Source organism: Octodon degus, unplaced genomic scaffold, assembly GCF_000260255.1.
Source record: "Octodon degus isolate 3935 unplaced genomic scaffold, OctDeg1.0 scaffold00173, whole genome shotgun sequence".
Taxonomy (NCBI): Eukaryota; Metazoa; Chordata; class Mammalia; order Rodentia; family Octodontidae; genus Octodon; species Octodon degus.
Window position 1 is genome coordinate 1,885,595 of NW_004524749.1, and position 6,269 is coordinate 1,891,863.

Here is a 6,269-nt window from a genome sequence, read left to right on the forward strand (position 1 = left end):
TAATCTTCCAGTGACCTCAAATACATAGTAAATTAAACTGCTGGGTAAACCTGAGTGGTAGACATTTCAATAGGTGTCCCTTGAAGATTGAAGTGGGAGCCTGAGACCATATCCCACGTCTGTTCCTAGCTCCTCCAACCTGTTCTCTTAAAAAAAAAAATTCTGGCACTCAGGATCAAACCCAGAACCTCATGCATGCAAGGCAAGAACTCTACCCCCAGGCCACATCTCCACCTTAACCTGTTCCCCTCATGGCCTCCAGAACAGTGTATTCTAGATGCGGAGCGGATCACATCCCAGGGCTCCTCTGACTGTGGGCAGGCACCCTTTGTCCTCAGCCCCTGGCCGCAGGGACCTTCCCTTTCCTCTTCTTTGGGGGTGCTCCTGCCTGCCTGCTTAACATCCCCCCTCCATTTCTACCTGCAGATTGTTCTGGCTTACGTCACTGTAGCCCTCTTACTCAGAAGATAATTACCTGGGTGTGATTCATTCACCTCCTGGCTGTGAGCACCTTGAGACTGGAGCTGTGCTCTGGCCATGTGGTTCAGCCCTGTGGCCCAGCCCCTGGTGCTCAGTAAACGCTTGCTGGGTGAATGCCTGGGTGAACGCATGAATAAGTTCCACTTGGGGCAACCACTTAGAGCTGGTGGAGGAAAGAAGACAAGAGCTGCCCCGGGGTCCCCAGGGTCAGCATCTCCCTTCTGCCTGGCAATTCTAGGACTAAATAAGTGTTTTGAAGAGACCTGTGAGGGCTCCTTGCAGATTCTTGGGGCAGCTCCTGCAGGGAACCTAGCATTTTCCACCCAGGCCTCAAATGGCCCCAACGGAGCCCCTTCCAAACCTCAAGGACTGCAGTTGTGCTCTCTGAGTCAGGGGGCCTGGCAACCGGGCCCTGGGTGCTCTGGCTCTTTGGGACTTTCTGGCAGCTTCTCCTGATCCCTTGGGCACGTGGTGGCCTCAGCTCAGCAACCCCAGCCACAGGCAGAGAGGGAACAGGTCCCCAAAGGAAGGAACTGGAAAGTGAGACTCCGGGTCAGGGGTGCCCCTGGGAAGGGGCCTCCGGGAAAGAGTGGCTCCCTGGGGAAAGGCCAGCTCCAATCACCCACAGCCCCCTCCCCAGGGTGCCACACCCATGGGAGACCCAGCCCAGAGATACAATAGGCCGAGTCCTCGGGGGACGCCTCAGGCCACTGAAAAGTAGCTTGGAAAAGTTTGCTACTGCAGTCTTGCCCAAGGGCACCCTGGCATCCTGGGCTCGGGCTGCTCCCAGAAGGGCAGGGACTTGGGCCCCAGAAAGCTGAGGCCCTGGCTGGCCTCACTTTTTCCAAGGTGGGTCCCAGGAGCCAAGCACTCACGGAGCACCTGAGGCTGGTCTCTGGTGTGTGGTTTCGCCCTGCTCCTGCTGTGTGGCCTCAGAGCTCTTGGAGCCCACAGGTCTCCCTTTCTAACAAAGGTGACACCAAGTCCCACCTCTGGGAAGGATTTCACAGAATGACCAGCCACTGCAGGGCAAGGATCCTTATTCAAAATAGCTGGGACCAGATTTTGGAGTTCTGGGAGCTTGTCATATTTGTTTATACATGATGAGTATCTTTGGGGTAAGACCCAAGTCTGAACACAGAGTTCATTTATGGTTTTATATCCCTCATACACAGAGCCTGAAGATAATCTTATTCAGTATTTTTCATGCAGGGCATGGTGGCACATGTTTGTCATCCTAGCACTCAGGAGGCTGAGACAAGATAATCATCATGAGGCCAAGGCCAGCCTGGGAATACAGGGTGAGCTCAGAGCCACTATGAAGTACATAGTGAGACCCTGTCTCAGAACACCAAAACAGCCGGGGAGATAGCTCGGTAGAATAAGCGCTTGCCTGGTAAGTGCAAGGGCCTGAGTTCAATCCCCGGTTCTGCCAAAAAATAGATAAATAAACCAAAACTAAACTAAAAAACCAGAGCCAAACACAACAACAATAGTTTTGTGCATGAAATTCAAGCGCATAGGGTAGAATTTTGCACCTGGGAGTTCAGGTGAGAGCATGAAGGAGTTTCAGATTTGGGAGCATTTTATATTGAGGGATTAAAGGCACCTGACCTGCATGAGTGCTGCTGTGTATGAGTCTGCTGTGGCCCCATCCTTCAGAGTGTGCCTCTCACAGTGTCGTCCTCCCTGCCCTCTGGGCTTGGACCTGGATGTGCAGATGAGGAGTGATTGAAAAAATATGATGAATGTTTAAATTTAAAAAAAATTCTTACAATAAAAGATACATTGCCATTAATCCCCCTCCACATATTCTTCCTCAATTTTAGCGCACTTATCCCATCATTTTGATACTTTCCAGAGCCATTCTGGAAGCCTCTTCCGTGGCTTTGATTGAGCTATACTAGTGGCCTTGATGTCATTGACCTCTCATGGTTATGTTGACCTTGGGGAAGAGCCAGAAGTCAGCTGGTCTCAGATCTGATGAATAGGTAATGATTGAAACCTGCTTTTCAGTTGGATGGAAGTTGGCAGAGCATGGACCTTAGTTTTGCTCACAGCTGGTAAAGACACTCACGAAAGAGAACTTCCAGAACTGCCTCCAAAAGTGGCAGGAACAGTGGGACAAGGTCAAGGCCAGAGTGTGTATTTTGAAGGGCATTAGTGGCAATGGCTTTTACTGTACTACATTTTAAAAACTGAAGCCTTCATTCTATATTTTGATCATACCTCAGATTGTCCCCAGTTCACTTGGAAGGTGTGGCACCTGGGGTAAGAGCAGAGGTCACTGTTTCTCCTCTTCCCATGCTGTGGGTGCTTATTCACTTAACAAACTCCACCGCATGTAGCTTGTGTCCCCCCAGCAAGTGGCTCGTAGCCAGCAGGCCCCTGCTGAGTGACCAGGCCAATGCATGAAAAATACTGGGAAGGAGGATGGGTGGGGGACAAGGACTCCACAGAGGAGGAGGAGGAGATGCTGGCACCAACTTCAGGTGATGGAGGAGAACCTCCCTAGCTGAGGAAGGCCAGCAAGGATGCCTGGGCTGCAGGCAGAGAAGCCCAGCTCAGTGTACTGTCCAAAGGCCCATGTCATGTCATGTTATGTATGTATTCCACACAGATTATTTCATTTAACTGTTTAAATGACATGCCAGGGGGTAAGAATGGAAGGAAGGAAGGAAGGAAGGAAGGAAGGAAGGAAGGAAGGAAGGAAGGAAGAAAACCAGTGAGGTGCTCAGGTGAGAGGTGGCAAAGGAGTGGCCCAGAAGGTGGTGGGTGGAGAAGTGGGCAAATGTAGGTAGGGACTCATTCACTCACACTTGATATTAGCCAAGAGGCGGGGAAAGAGTGCGAGTGACTTATTCAGCAGGAGGGGAGTTCAGTGTCTGTCCTGTCCGGTGTTCTTGACGGAGAACTCAGTCTACACTATCCTAGCACCTTCCAGTGTTACCTGGCACAGTCCACGTGGCTGTCATTCCTTCCAGAACCACTGTGTGTAGGTGCCACACCAGGATGGGCTGCGAGGGAGCTGGTGAAAGAAAGCAGCAGCCTCCCCCTGGACCCCCACCCGCCAGAGCCCAGCAGCTGCCACATGCGTGCTATCCTCCCCACCACCTCCGCTTCCCTTGCTGGGTGGGCATCAGCTTCTTTTTGACTGTGAAATCCCAACCTTCTGCCTCAAAGTCCCTTCATGTACTCCTTCCTGGGCCTCGGCCTCTGACCCAGCATGGTGCTGCACGTCACAGGGACTGTGCTTCCCACCGCTTCCCCCTCAGCCGCTAGGCCTCCACCTGCCATCTTGGCAGTGCCCTAGGAAGGGCCTGGAGTCTCCTTCCCTGGGGCAGAGGCCAGCCTCTTGGCCTGAGCACGTATAATAGGTGAACAGGTACAGTTGCTTTTGAGGTGCTTTTCGTAGTAGGACTGTGCATTCAGGGGCCCAGAGATACCCCAGATCCACTCCCTGCATCTGTAATGATGGTAGAGCCCCGAAGCTTGCAAATTTAGGTTGTTCCAGCCTCACATATAACCAGGAGCATGGGCCCTGCTCCTCCATTATACAGGTGAGAAAGTAGAGGCTGCTGGAGTCTCCTATTTGCTTGTCATAGAAGCCCTGAGGTAATACTGGCCTGTGTGGACTCAGCTGTCCCCTGGCCTTCCTGGGGCCCAGGCTGAGTCTCTGAGAGGCTTCCAGTGCCTGGCTCTCCACACACTCCTCACTTCCACTGGGTGGGCAGAGCTTGTGCCCAGAGCCCATTTGGCAGCTTCTCCAAAGCAATGCCAAGCCCCCTGCAAACCCACTTCATGACAAGCTACAGGTATCCACCTCTCACCACTCTGTTCCTGGCTTAGCTGCCATCATCCCTGTCTAACCGGGGCCCCCTAAAGGTCCCCCATCTTCTGTCCTTAGGTTGTACTATCTATGGTAGTGCAGCCCGTTAGGTTTACAACAGGATCCATGTAGAGAATTTTAAATTTTCTTTTAAAAAATTTTGGGTGCACTGCTGAAGTTTAAACTCAATGCCCAGTCTTGGTGGCTGGCTCACTACGTCTGGGGGCAGGGCCAGTGTGGCACGTGGGACTAGGGATGGAACTCAGGTCCCTGCGCTTGTCTTAGCAGGCACTTAGTCCACTAAGCTATCTCGTTGTCCCTTGAAATTCTTTTTTTTTTTTTTTTTTTTGATTGACATGTGAAAAGTGCACGTCTTGGGCTGGGGATATGGTTCAGTGGTACAGCACTCGCCTAGCATGGTCAGGGCTTGGGTTTGATCTCCTGCACTGTACAAGAAAAGGAGACATCTTTAGGGAAGCCAGGAAATGTTGATACATGTACACATGGTGTGATGATCAAATCTGGGTAATATGACACACTCTGCCTCAAACATTCATTGTATCTCTAGTGAGAATATTACAAATCCTTTTATTTAGCTAGTTGCAATATCATAACTCTACCTCTATACCCATATCTACGTATACCTATAACTATACCCATGCCTATCCAGATAGTACTGGGGATGGAACAACCAGGGAGCTCTGAGCTATATCCCCAGCCCTTGTTTTTTATTTTAAGACAAAGTCCCAACCAAGTTGCCCAGGATGGGATCAAACCTACAATCCTCCTCCTTCCACTTCCCGAGGAACTGAGACTCCAGCACAGTACCACCCTGCCCAGAGGACAGTATATTCTTGTTAATGCCCCACTCTCCTGGGACAGCACACTAAACTTATTCCTGTTGAACTTTAACTGAGGTCCTTTGTCAGCCTCTCTGTGCGTCCTTCCTCTGGCCTTCCCTAGCTTCTGGGACCCACCATGGTACTTTCTATTCCATCAGACTCACATTTTTACCTCATGCTTTACCAGACCTCCTTAAGGAACGTTTAGCCAGCCAAAAAAAAAAAATCATTTGGACCAACATTTTTAGATTCCACAAGTGAGCCAGTGTTATGGCTTGTGTGTAAGTGTCCCCCCGAAACCTGGCGCAGTCATGGGGCAGCTTTTTGAGTTTGTGATTATTGTAGGTGTGGATGCTGCACCTGCCCTGGGACAGGGAATCTGCATTACAATGTAAGGAGGGGTGAGAGGCTAGCTAGCTGCCTGAGCTGCTACCCCGCCCTTTGCTCTCTGTTCTTGGCCGCCACCATGAAAGGTTGCTCTCTGCCATTGCCACACTGCCTTGGAGCCAGCTGAGCATGGACTGAAACCTTCATTAACTGTGAGCTACATAAACCTTTCCTTCCTTCATTGTGAGTGTTGGATATTTGTCCCAGAAACAACAGAAGACTGAGACAGCCAGACCACGCACTATTTGCCTTTCTGTGCCTGGCTTTTAAAATAGTAAAGAAAAAGAAGAAAATTAACTCAAATACTATATTTTAAACCAAACATATCTGAGCTGTTAACCTTCTGATGCATGGTCAGAGTGTCAGATTGTTAACAAGACCACTCACCCTCTTTTGTCCATCAAGCGTCCCCAACATCCAATCTGGATGACACACACAGCACATCTCAATGCAGATGGCCCACGCTGCCTGCACTCAGTATCTCTGGGTCCCTGGTAGCTCCAACAGTGCAAAGAGCAGCTCTGTTTTCCACACAGCACTCAACATGACTTTGTGAAATGACAGACAGGTACATGTCACCTCTACGTGGAGCCTACAGTGGCTCCTATTTCTCTGAGTTCAAGCCCTTACAAGGAAACAGCTTGCTCTGCTACCCCATCCTTTGCCTCCTGCAGGGTCTTCTGCCTTGTTCTTGCCTTCTGCCCCAACCCCTCTCGCCTCGGATTCCTCCC